The 14,050-nt window shown below is 46.4% G+C and overlaps 1 protein-coding gene across 2 annotated transcripts in view; it reads left to right on the top strand.

Annotated features, from left to right (window-relative positions):
* Positions 1 to 14,050, top strand: part of MID1 (midline 1) — a 412,445-nt gene that overhangs the window by 234,564 nt on the left and 163,831 nt on the right. The window contains exon 1 of one of the 2 annotated variants that reach the window (XM_066599933.1): positions 10,302 to 10,490. The exons of the other annotated variant lie outside the window; for it this stretch is intronic. The gene's annotated coding sequence lies outside the window, so the exon portion shown is untranslated. Of the gene's footprint in view, positions 1 to 10,301; positions 10,491 to 14,050 lie in introns of those variants that run through there. 2 annotated transcript variants of the gene reach the window in all.

Here is a 14,050-nt window from a genome sequence, read left to right as displayed (position 1 = left end):
TCTTTTCACCCGAGTACGGAAGTACTCGAAAATCGTGGTGCTCGATCGAGTAATTACTCGAAACGAGTATATTCGCTCATCTCTAGTCTCAATTCATCTTTATTTATATAGTGCATGCGTATTACATAGCACCTCACATGTGCCATATAATGTCATCTAGTGCCCCATTGAAAACAATGGGCGATGCGTAGAGAAAAAAACTAATCGCTAATGTGAATAAATCCATTGAAAAGCATGGATTTTAAATTTGTGCAAGCTTTGTGCGCAATGCATGGTGGGAATAAGCCCTAAGGCTTGTACGTAACAGGCATGCCGAAATACTGTCTAATTCAAAAGTCAGTTTCCTAACATGGTATTATTATAAGCTCTACTACTAGCTTAAATGGGACTATTTACTATGTGGATTAGCCCAGGTGTGGGGGAATATGAAATTTCCTGCAGCCATGAGGATTAATATTTAATATATTAAATATTAAAACTTTACATATTTAATTGTTTCTACTTAAATAAGGAATTAAAGGGAATCTGTCAGCATTAACCCTCTGTTGTGCGTTCAGGTCACATTCTGCAGTTCAAGAAATCATAACTTTTTGATTTTTCAGATGAGGATTTATTTTTTTGTGGGAAGAGTTGTATTTTTCAGGGGTACCATTTAAACCATCATATAATGTATTGGAAGATTTTAAAAAAATTCTAAATGGGGTGAAGTGAAAAAAAACACAGAATTGAACCATTTTGGGGGGTTATAATTTTAGGGTGTTCAAGGCGCAGTAAAAGTGACCTATTATCTTTATTCTGTGGGTGAGTATGAGTACAGTGATACCAAATTGATATATTTTTTAAATATATCGTAAAAAATAAAATACTTTTTGTAAAACAAAAAAAAAAGATTGCTTTCTGTTGCCTTATTTTGACCACCATCATTTTTTTGTATTCTCCCATTGATAGCGCTGTGTGAGGGCTTGTTGTTTGTGGGGCAACCTGTAGATTGTAATGGTACTATTTTGGGGAACATACAACTTTTGATCACTTTTTGTTAAATTTTTTCTTGGAGAAGGAATAACCAAAAAAGTGCAATTCTGACATTGTGTAGTTTTTTTCTGCCGCAGTTAATTATGTTGGATTAATAATGTGATATTAAAGAAAAGGAATCTTTATAGATGCAGTGATACCAATTTTTACATTTTTTTATTTATTTTTTATGGGGGGGGGGACCTCGCAAAGCCAATTAGAGGATATAAATACCACCATCGGAACTGACACCAGCATTTACAGACTTAAAGGGGTTGTCCCGCGCCGAAACGGGGTTTTTTTTTTTCAACCCCCCCCCCCGTTCGGCGCGAGACAACCCCGATGCAGGGACCTAAAGAAAAATCCGCACAGCGCTTACCTGAATCCCCGCGCTCCGGTGACTTCTTACTTACCGGCTGAAGATGGCCGCCGGCATCTTCTCCCTCGGTGGACCGCAGGGCTTCTGTGCGGTCCATTGCCGATTCCAGCCTCCTGATTGGCTGGAATCGGCACGTGACGGGGCGGAGCTACACGGAGCCCCATTGAGATAAGAAGAAGACCCGGACTGCGCAAGCGCGGCTAATTTGGCCATTAGACGGCGAAAATTAGTCGGCTCCATGGAAACGAGGACGCTAGCAACGGAGCAGGTAAGTGAAAAACTTCTTATAACTTCTGTATGGCTCATAATTAATGCACAATATACATTACAAAGTGCATTAATATGGCCATACAGAAGTGTATAGACCCACTTGCTGCCGCGGGACAACCCCTTTAACAGCCGCCATCAGTGTCAATGCTGATCACGGCTGTTGCCAGCGGGTGTTGGTTATGAGAAACAGCCAGCACCCGCTGTGGAGCTGGATCTGCTCCTGATCACTCTCCATACAAACTCCAAACACAGAGCACATAAATTTATGTACTGTGTCATTAAAAGGTTAAAGACATGCCACAGGCACATCTTTAATAGGCAAATGATCATGGCAATCCTAGGGACTTAGAATCATAGAATTATAGAATGGTAGAGTTGGAAGGGACCATTGGTTCCAACCCCCTGCTCAGTGCAGGATCACTTAGGCCTCATGTCCACGGGGAACATCAGGCCCGCTACGGATTCTCCATGGAGAATCCGTAGCGGGTCCCTCCTGCCCCACAGACATGATGCTAAAAAAATCAGAATAAACTTACCTGCAGCAGTCTGTGCGTGTCTTCCTTCCGTCACGGCCGGATCTTCTTTCTTCGCCCGGCAGATGTGCTCAGCATGTCGGCTGCGTGCCGCGCGCATGCGCCGGGTACATCCGCCGGGCTGAAGAAAGAAGTTTCCGGCCGCGAAGGAAGGAAGACCTGTATCACCCGGAGCAGGTGAGTTTATATCAGGCGCGGGTCTCCCGCGGATCCAGATGGCTTCCATAGGCTTCAATAGAAGCCTGCGGGAGCCGTCCCCGCGGGAGACCCGCGCCTGAATAGAGCATGTCTGGATTTCTTCCTGCACGCGGGACCCACGCCTGCAGGGAAAAGTGACATCCGCAGGTATTTAACTACCTGCGGGTGTCTAATGCATCCCTATGGGGCGCGGATCCGCGTGCAGGAAAAACGCTGCGGATTTAAAATCCGAATTTGCACGTGGACATGAGGCCTAAATCACCCCAGATAGATATTTGTCCAGCCTTTGTTTGAAGGTTTACATTGGCACCCCCATGATCTTATGAGTGGGAGTGTCAAAATCCCAATTGGGACATTTCCTGGGTTAATAGTCATGATTAGAGTTATTTCTTATTGCGGCTGTTGGCTGTCAGAGACAGCTGATATCGCTGTGTGTGGAATGGATTCGGCTCCCGAGCCTGCCCCATACACAGCATATGCAGTGGACGGCTATGTACAGTTATGACTTGTAGAGCCATATATGTGTCACAAAGGAGTTAATATGCCGTCCTATATAAGCGCAGGTGATTATAATAACAGGTCCGTACTGTTAAAGATGCTTATCGCAAAATGATTGTTTCTAGCTGAATGCAGCCCATAATTACAAGCCAATTTGGATTTATACTTATTTAAAAAGAAAAAAAACATTCCTATCCCTAGATATTCCTGAAGTAATGTTAGAATAGCGCCACCTGCTGTTTCTATTTTGTGTCCACCTCAGTAATTACTCCACCTACTCAGTCTTTCTTCTCTGTCTGCTCCACCAAGTATATGTAGAGATATGTGTGGTCAGCGGGTGCTTCTGAATTGCTGCGTCTTCTCTGATATCAAAAGAGACTGAGCAAGCAATAAGCGTGAGTCAGCATTTTTTACTGAGGTGGGCACAGAAAGGCTCTTCAATAGTGATGAGCGAACTTTTACGTTTGGACAAAAGTTCAGTTCAGTCCGAATTAGTTTGAACTGAACCAGAATTTCACTAATATCCCTAAGGATTTTTTCACATGAGCGGCCGTGAAATTGCATCAGATCACATGGGCATATTTCTGAGACGTAAAAACGCCCGGCCAAGCCAATATAGCGCCGGGCGTTTTTACGTCGGACCCAAAACATAGTCCTGGAACTATGTTTTGGGCCGGAATATGTCGGCCGCTGCATGGGCTTCTATGGGAGCCCATGGCAGCGGCCGTAGGTGGGAGGGAGTTTAGCAGAGGATCTTTTGCTAGTGACAGGGATTGGAAATCCCCTCCTCCAGCAAGAGATTGCTCTGATTGGCTGAGCCGGCTGAGTGACAGCCAGCTCAGCCAATCTGAGCCATCTTTCACTGGGTGGCGAGGAGTTCAATCTTCATCACTAGCAAAAGATTCTCTGTTGGCTTGACAAGTGTCCAGGATCCTGCACGAAGCTCCAGAAAGACCCAGATGGCACCTGCTAGGTGAGTATTCCTTTTTTGGGGGGGCAGTGCAGTTAGTGCTGCCAAAAACGTGGTACCAAGTTGTGCCACATTTTCAGCTGAAACCGCTGCCCATTCATTTCAATGGGCGACACAGGCGGGAAATGGCCAAAGATAGAACATGCATCGCTGTCAAAGTGCAGCGTCGAAGATGCTGCGTTTTGATGCTTGTGTGAACAGCCCAATTGAAATGAATGGGAGCCGTGAGACAGCGTTCAGCACTGCACTGAAAAGGCAGCGATAAACACTGTATAAAAACGTCTGTGTGAGGGAAGCCTTAGAGCAGGAGTGTCAAACTCATTTTCACCGAGGGCCACATCAGCCTTATGGTGACCTTCAAAGGGCCGATTGTAAGACAGTATTAGTAAGGGCCTGTTCACATAAGCGTATTTGTGTACATAATATGCAGTGAATAGAAGCCATTGATGTCAATGAGTTCATTCACAAAAGTATATTTTCACACAGCATGACCTATTTTGTTACATACTACGCACCCCAATAGGCCATTGAAGTGAATGGGCCGCGCAAATATGTGGTGAATGTGCAGGAAACCTGTGTATTCACTGCATATTTGCGCACCATTTCAGTGGGCCCATCTGCGTTCTTTTTTACGTGCCCAAATATGCAGGTACAAGCGATTTTCGATTGCGCAAATACGCAGCGTACTTGTGCGACCGAAATAAGATTTCACCCGTGTGAACGAGCCCTAATAGTGACCCTTATAGTGGGCGCAGTAGTAATAGTGAATCTCATGGTGGCCCCAGTAAAAATATTGACCCTCACAGTGGGCTAATTAGTAATAGCGACCCCCACAATGGCTCAATTAGTAATAGCGACCTCCACAGTAGGCCAATTAGTAATACCGACCCCCACAGTGGGCCAATTAGTAACAGGGTACCCCACAGTGGCCCCAGTAGTAACAGGGTACCCCACATTGGCCCCAGTAGTAATAGCGACCCCCACAGTAATATTAACCCCCTCGGTAGTAATAATCCCCAGCAATATTATCCCCCTCAGCAATAATATTAACCCCCCCCAGCAGCAATATTACCCCCCCCCCCCAGCAGCAGCAATTCTAACCCCCTCCAGCAGCAATATTAACACCCCAGCAGCAGGAAAATTAACCCACCAGCAGCAATATTAACCCCCTCCGCAGCAATATTCACCCCCCCAGCAATATTCACAACCCCCCTAAGTAAAAATAGTTCCCCCCCCAACCCATATACTTACCTCCTCCCTGCTGTCAGCGCTGCTCCCCCTCTGCTCACGCTGATCCCCGGGTGCACACTGACGTTAGTGTTTGCACCCGGCACGCTTCCTCCCTGAGTCACCTCCTGCGGAACTGGAGAGCAGGGGACTCAGAGGAGGAGGATCCCGGATGCACACTGACGTCAGAGTGTGCGCTGGCATCAGCGGTAACAGCGCAATTATCAGCAGGGAGCTGCGGCACCCCAGCTGGTAATCGCTAGAGTGGTGAGCGGCCGTCGGCGCTCCGCGGGCAACAGAAAATGAGGCAACGGGCCGGATTTGGCCCGTGGGCCTTGTGTTTGACACATGTGCCTTAGAGTCATAAAAGCTCTATAAAACATTCTTAGGTCACTAAGTGTATCTAAATACTTACGAACTGTTTTTAAGGCAAAGTTAATGAAGAAAAAGAAAAAAAACTAGAAAGAAAAAATTTGGAAAAAGAGGAGAAAAAACGGAAAATGATTTTTATTGTATAGCACCAAACACCCATCTGTGTGCTGCCCGATCTGCACAGACATGCAGAGATTTTTTCTCACAGACCATTGGAGCATGTGAGAAACCTCTTATTTGCATAGTCTCGTAGGCTATAATAGGACCATGTGCTGCCTGGGGAATACACAGAACGCACACAGCCTGAAATCCCAGCCATCGGAATAAGCCCTAAGAGTCTACGTTGTGTTCGCCTACCCCTTCAGAGCAGTAACTGTGTACATGTATTAGCTTATGGTTTCACTGGAGGGCAGTTTGAATTTTATGGTTACCTTGTAGATGTGTAACAAGCAACTGTTTCAACATGCTTTAGGCTAAAGACATAGTTGTGGGATCAGTGGCAAACAGACTGTGACCTTTGTTGTGTCTGGTTAAACTTGCTGAACCGTACTGATGATTGTTTAAAAGTATGTGGGTAAACTTTTAAGTATGCCTGGATTGACACTTATTCCTGGAGACTTCTCAGAGCAGAGAGAGGTCATATTGAGTAGAGTCTGAGACCCTTCTCTACAGGCCTTGTCAATTCCACATCCCAACCCGCACATTGGCCATGTGGATTTTGGTGCTGAATATTTCGCAGGAGGGCATAATGCGCAGTGCTGTTGCAGAATATTCTGTCCCATGTGAATGGACCCTTTACCTGTAAGGCCTCATGTCCACGGCAAAATAACATTTAAAATCTGCAGCGTTTCTCCGGCACGTGTGATCCGCGCCCCATAGGGATGCATTGGACACCCGCAGGTAGTTAAATACCTGCGGATGTCATTTTCCCTTGAGGCGCGGATTGCGTGTGCGGAAAAAACCCGCAGCATGCTCCATTTTAGTGCGGGTCTCCTGTGGGGACGGCTCCCGCAGGCTTCTATTGAAGCCTATGGAAGCCGTTCGGATCCGCGGCACACCTGTTTGTTATACATCAGATGCTGCCTGGCTTCACTTTATATATTGGTCTATTTGTTGGGTCTTGATCCGGACCTCGCTGGGCTACTGCACCATTCACTTCTTACTGAAGTCCAACTTAGGTTGGTGAATCCTGCATAGAGTGCTGCGTTGTTATACGTTTATTCCGCGGCACACCTGCAGCTGAATTTCTGCTCTCCGGTGCGGGATCACGGGAGAGCAGGAGGTCAAAAAAAAGAGTGCACGGTCAAATCACGTGAATGAAGAAATGACACGATCAAGTCCCGATCTTAAAGGGGTTGTCCCGCGCCGAAACAGGTTTTTTTTTTTTCAACCCCCCCCCCGTTCGGCGCGAGACAACCCCGATGCAGGGACCTAAAGAAAGCTTACCGGAGCGCTTACCTGAATCCCCGCGCTCCGGTGACTTCTATACTTACCGGTGAAGATGGCCGCCGGGATCCTCTTCCTCCGTGGACCGCAGCTCTTCTGTGCGGTCCATTGCCGATTCCAGCCTCCTGATTGGCTGGAATCGGCACGTGATGGGGCGGAGCTACACGGAGCCGGCATCCTGCACGAGAGGCTCCATTGAAGAAAGCAGAAGATCCGGACTGCGCAAGCGCGGCTAATTTGGCCATCAGAGGCCGAAAATTAGTCCGAAACCATGGAGACGAGGACGCTAGCAACGGAGCAGGTAAGTATAAAACTTTTTATAACTTCTGTATGGCTCATAATTAATGCACAATGTACATTACAAAGTGCATTAATATGGCCATACAGAAGTGTATAGACCCACTTGCTGCCGCGGGACAACCCCTTTAATTAGCATTTTCTCATCCATTCAAGTGGCCGGGTGCGATGTATTAAAGGGGTTGTCCCGCGCCGAAACGTTTTTTTTTTTGTTTTTTTAACCCCCCCCCCCCCGTTCGGCGCGAGACAACCCCGATGCAGGGGTTAAAAAAACAAACCGGAGAGTGCTTACCTGAATCCCAGCGGTCCGGCGTCTTCATACTCACCTGCTGAAGATGGCCGCCGGGGTCTGCTCCCTCCGTGGACCGCAGCTCTTCTGTGCGGTCCATTGCCGATTCCAGCCTCCTGATTGGCTGGAATCGGCACGTGACGGGGCGGAGCTACACGGAGCCGGCATTCTGCACGAGCGGCCCCATTGAAGACAGCAGAAGACCCGGACTGCGCAAGCGCGGCTAATTTGGCCATCGGAGGCCGAAAATTAGTCGGCACCATGGAGACGAGGACGCCAGCAACGGAGCAGGTAAGTATAAAACTTTTTATAACTTCTGTATGGCTCATAATTAATGCACAATGTACATTATTTTTCCATCTCCGATAGAAGTCTATGGAGCCGCCGGCGTATATCCGTTGCAAGAGATATATCCAGAACTCTTTTTTCCAGCCGTGCGTAAAAACGCTTGCCGGACTTGGCAACATATGTGCTATTTTCCCACGCCGGGCGATTATTTGTAGCGCAAAATCACCCATGTGAACGAATGCATTGAATCCGGTGCTCCAGATGGCCGCGATATTCGTCCGGTGTGTGAATAAAGCCTTAGAATGACAAAAAAAAGCCAAAACATTAAAACACTGGTCTGCGTGTGAGAACAGACGTTGTCTGAAAGCGTACAAGTTGTTCGCACGATTAATTGCTCCGTGTAACGGAGCCCGAATAGCGACGCGTTCGGCGTATGTGATACTCCTCTTTGTGACTGAATATCTCCAATCAGCGTGGAGGGGGACAGATATTTCAGTCAGCTGGGAGGGGGACAGATATTTCAGTCAGCGGGGAGGGGGACAGATATTTCACTCAGCGGGGAGGGGGACAGATATTTCAGTCAGCTGGGAGGGGAACAGATATTTCAGTCAGCGGGGAGGGGGACAGATATTTCAGTCAGCGGGGAGGGGGACAGATATTTCAGTCAGCTGGGAGGGGGACAGATATTTCAGTCAGCGGGGAGGGGGACAGATATTTCATTCAGCAGAGAGGGGGACAGATATTTCAGTCAGCTGGGAGGGGGACAGATATTTCACTCAGCGGGGAGGGGGACAGATATTTCAGTCAGCTGGGAGGGGAACAGATATTTCAGTCAGCGGGGAGGGGGACAGATATTTCAGTCAGCGGGGAGGGGGACAGATATTTCAGTCAGCTGGGAGGGGGACAGATATTTCAGTCAGCGGGGAGGGGGACAGATATTTCAGTCAGCGGGGAGGGGGACAGATATTTCAGTCAGCGGGGAGGAGGACAGATATTTCAGTCAGCGGGGAGGGGGACAGATATTTCAGTCAGCGGGGAGGGGGACAGATATTTCAGTCAGCGGGGAGGGGGACAGATATTTCAGTCTGCTAGGAGGGGGACAGATATTTCAGCCAGGGATGGCTTTGTATGAAGTGAATATAACCCACTCCAGCTGTGGAGAAGGATGAAAGCACACACACTGGTGGGTTGTATACACAGCTGTATACTTATTATACTAGTGGGTGTACACACAGCTGTATACTCATGTATACACACTGGTGGGGTGCATACACAGCTGTATACTCATGTATACATACTAGCGGGGTATATACACTGTTGTATACTCATGTATACATACTAGCAGGGTATATACACAGCTGTATACTCATGTGTACACACTAGTGGGGTGTATACACGGCTGTATACCCATCTATATACACACTAACGGGGTGTATACACGGCTGTTAATTCATTCATGCACACTGGTGGGGTGTATACACAGCTGTATACTCATGTATACACACTGGTGGGGTGTGTACACAGCTATATACTCATGTATACACACTAGTGGGTTATATACACAGCTTTATACTCATGCATACACAGCTGTATACTCATGTATACACACTGGTGGGGTGTGTACACAACTATATACTCATGTATACACACTAGTGGATGTATACACGGCTGTATACTCATCTATATACACACTATTGGGGTATATTGGGGTGTTTACTCTTGCATACACACTGGTGGGGTGCATACACAGCTGTATACTCATGTAAACGCTCTGGTGGGGTATAAACATAGCTGTATACTCATGTATACACACTAGTGGGGTATAAACATAGCTGTATACTCATGTATACACACTGGTGGGGTATAAACATAGTTGTATACTCATGTATACACATTAGTGGGGTGCATACACAGCTGTATACTCATGTATACACTCCGGTGGGGTGCATACACAGCTGTATACTCATGTATTCAGATGGGTGGGGTGTATATACAGTTATATACTCATGTATACACACTAGTGGGGTGTGTGCGCAGCTATATACTCATGTATACACACTGGTGGGGTGTTTACACAGTTATATACTCATGTATACACACTAGTGGGGTGTGTGCGCAGCTATATACTCATGTATACATACTAGTGGGGTGTGTGCGCAGCTATATACTCATGTATACACACTAGTGGGGTGTGTGCGCAGCTATATACTCATGTATACACACTAGTGGGGTGTGTGCGCAGCTATATACTCATGTATACACACTGTTGGGGTGTATATACAGCTGTATACTCATGTATACACACTAGTGGGGTGTATACACAGCTGTATACTTCAGCCTGGGCCCCATCCACCACAGTGCGGCGGGAGGCGGCCGGGCTGAGGACAACACGCAGGAATCTCCTCAGCACTGCGCCGGTTAATCCCTCTAATCCGCCTCACAGCCTCCTAGGCCACGCCCTCGCCGCCCTGATTGGCTGAGCCGCGGGCCGGCTCCCACAGTGGAGCTGAGAGCGCACAGTGCTGGGGATGAGCCGCCTCTCGTCGCCGCTCACTGCTCATAGGCTGAAGGCGCAACTTCCCACTGTCCCGGCAAGAAAGTGTCCGTGCAGGGCATGTGGGTGACGGCTGCTGAGCCCTGACCACCAGCTCCCCGGGGACCTCCTTCTATTACATAGGGTGGATGGATTATGGGATGCTGACCATGACTCAGGTGAGGCACATGGGAAACTTCTCTTGCACTTGTACTCCTAGCCTCCTTGCAAGGGGGTCGCATTGTCTGCTCCCCCCTCCCAGATGCTTTTTAGATTATGCAAATGAAGCTGTTGGAAAGTGCAGAATTTGCATAGTTTCTTTAGGGGGATTATGTCATGTATGTGCAATGCATGATCTGCTTATTTTTACATGTCAGATTCTTTGTTGCCACTTTGTATCATTCGTTGTAATCTATATCAGCATGTAAATGAGTGTAAGCTCTTGTGGTCACCCTCATTCTGTGTCGTTGGCAGTAACTTGCTTTGTGTGCTTGTCAGTCCCTCTCATTGCACATGGTTATGGCTGATGTGTAAAAACTAAGTACCCCATAAATAAGATGAAAGCGCCCCCCTAGTACTGTGATCAGACCCTGCTGCAGCTAATAAAAGCTCACCCTGGACACCCCGTGTACGCCCCCGGGGGCAGCAGGTTGTGTGGGGTGTAGACTAGTAGCGTCTGCGCTGATCTAACCAACGTGACGTTTCATGCATGATTGGGATTGATGACGAAGTAGAAACCGTGATCGCCGCATGGTCGTCCTCTGTATCTAGCGATCATCCTAAGGGCTTATTCGCACGAACGATTTTCTTGCGCATGTTTTGTGCGATGAGCCTAAAACTCGTGAATATGAAATCCATTCTTTTGAGTGGATTCATTCACACGAATCACAGAACGCTCTATCTATTGGGCGCTCCCTCGGAACGCCTCGCCCATTGTTTTTAATGGGACCTTTAAAGACATCGCATGGCACTCGCATGTCCTGCGGTGTGAGTGCAGTGCCATGCTTGAAGTCAATGGGAAGCACTTGCAATCCTATCATGGGTGTGAAAAATCTTAATTTCACAGAAGCGATGTGATTTTTGAATCAAAATCGCCATAAAAGTCGCATGATGAGGAGTGCGATATCACACTTGTCTGTGTAAATGTAGCCTAATTCTGATAAGGCTGACTGTATGCTGAGGGACCTTTCACACAGCGCAGAATATAGCGTTGCGGAATATGTCCCCCTGCGAAAAATTCAGCCCCAAAGTCCATATTGCTGACGTGCAGAATCCTTCTGCATCTTCAAAATTCCACCCCAAAATCTAACAAAGCTGTTATGGAATATTCCATCCTGTATGGGAGGTCAAGATAAATCGGAAGGAGCATGCAACCAGCGGAGAAGTAGCCATCCTAGATCGTTCGCTGAGCAGTAATTGGTTACTTTCGATTATTCATTCGGACATAACCGCGCCTCTAATCAACTTTTGCGCCACTGCCTCCCTATTTGGCAAATCATAAGGTGCCTTTTTATGCCAAATGATACAGCAGCAGACAATCAATGATATTCAGGTCCATGTGAAAGATCCGATTAGCAATTTATCGTTGTTGTTTCTGTGATAACACAATTATTGAATACAATGTAATCTACACTTCTTGTACAGATCTGATCTGATGGGACACGTGGATCTTCATTACTAGTGTGGATGGAATGATTTGCTTTGTCTGTGGGTTATTTTGAAACAATCACATCCTGTGATATTAGATTGTTTCTAGTAAAGATGGTTACATATATCATTATGTTGATGTAATAATGTACTACACCAAACAGACTACAAGATCTAAATGAATAGCCGTCCTATCCAGCACTTGATGTGTATTGAGATGTGTATGATTAATGTCCCTATTATCAGTCATTACTCGCAGAGCACTCCCTGGTGACACAAATGTTTATTGGAAAGGGGGGGATGTGAGCAGTGCATCCATATGCAAAAGTATATTAGTTAATTAGTGGCTGGGCATTTACCCTGTAGGAAGCCTGGCAGAGCTTATTGTGTGTGCTGGATGCTGGCTTTGATCGCTTAGGTGGTAAATAGACAAGCGGGGTAACTATGGGAACCTCTGCTGTAGGTTTGTGGGAACAGAATGGATGCCGCCAGTGGACAATGGGCAGTTTGTTAACATATTTCTGGTGTGATGATCTGCAAACCAAATGGCGGGTTTATGTGACGGAGATGCCACTGAAAAGTTTTTGCTTCAGTCCTTTGACAGCTCAGACTTTCTTGTCCTGAATATTATTATGAGGGATGCTGATACTCTTGTCGCCCCTTCAGCGAGGCTATGCTATCATCAGGCTGCTAGAACGTGCTCTCCTGGGTTCTTCATTGTGTTCTAGACCAGAGCTGCAGGGTCAGTTATTGGAAACGCAATAGTACTAAAAACATGTCGCATTATCCAATTTTTTGGCTTTAAAGTACGTACCGTATCAGACCCATAATTGTGCAAAGTGCAGCTGTTTCACACTGAGGACCTGTTATGCCTAAATTCTTGCAAAGTACAAGTGATCATGGAATGCTGTACTCAGAATACTATGGCTCTAGAAGCTCCCTTGCAGATTAGGCTATACCCTACCATGGCATCACCTTTCTGTAGGACCTCAGCTTTTATATAGTGGGCTATGCATGAACTGGGCAAGTTCCAACTCCAGTATGATGGATTCACCAAGAGATCCTGATTATTTGTATGGGGCTCAAAGAGTTGCCTAAGTGTTTTAAGTCTATTTGTTCTGTTCTAGGGTGCATTCACACACTGCAAGTTTCACCCCCTTCAATGTCAATTCAGATGGAAAGGATGAAATGTGCTGCAAATCAACAACATGTAACACTGCACTTGGGGCTCATTTACACGAACGCATCTGCGCTGCATATTATGCATGCAAAATTTGCGTGAACAAAACAGTGAATAAAGACGAAAACGCAGCATATCCTATTTTTTGCACAACAGCACATATCAAACTTAATTGCCTATTGAAATCAATGGGAACATGGTTGCTTTTTTTTTTTTTGCGTGCGCAAAAATGCACAGCATGTGTGCACAAAAAATACAGTGAAACCCACAGACACGCGGTTTCACACGGGTATAAGCATATTTGAGCGTGCAGTTTTGCTCTGTATTTACACTATGACATTTACCGTGTGGGGTCTTTGTGCGAATATTCCCTGCACTTGTGTGCATGCATGTCGTGCGTATTTGCGCAAGGAAAAAAAGTAAGCATGCCCCTATTGTTTTTAATAGGCAATTTAGTTAAATTTGTTGAATTCTATGTCCGTGCGTAATACGCACAAAAACGCAACATACATAATTTTTGGGCGCAAACGAAATGCACACGCAAAACACATTCATGTGAGCTAACCCATTTAAATCAATGGACCTTATGCACTGTGTATGGCACGTGCAAACTCTGCATGCGTAATACGTAGCGGAAATGCATTTGTGTGAATAAGCCCCTAAACATTTTTTTTTGTGGTGCAGAATCGCTCAATGAAGCGATTTGAGGGCAAAAAAAAAATTAATCCGTTTAGATTAGTTGAGATGCAACAATGTACTAAAAAAAAAAAGTGTGAACTTTGCCAAAATCCACTGTAGCTTCCTGCCGGTGTCCACCCGTGCAGGGTGACTAGGATAGAGGGGAGCAACAAGTCCTTTCTTGATCACGGACTTTGCGCACAAGTGTGAACATGGCCTTAAAAAGCTATTCAT

Source organism: Eleutherodactylus coqui, chromosome 4, assembly GCF_035609145.1.
Source record: "Eleutherodactylus coqui strain aEleCoq1 chromosome 4, aEleCoq1.hap1, whole genome shotgun sequence".
NCBI lineage: Eukaryota > Metazoa > Chordata > Amphibia > Anura > Eleutherodactylidae > Eleutherodactylus > Eleutherodactylus coqui.
The sequence above is the reverse complement of the archived record's forward strand: the minus strand, read 5'-3'. Positions and strand labels throughout refer to the sequence as shown.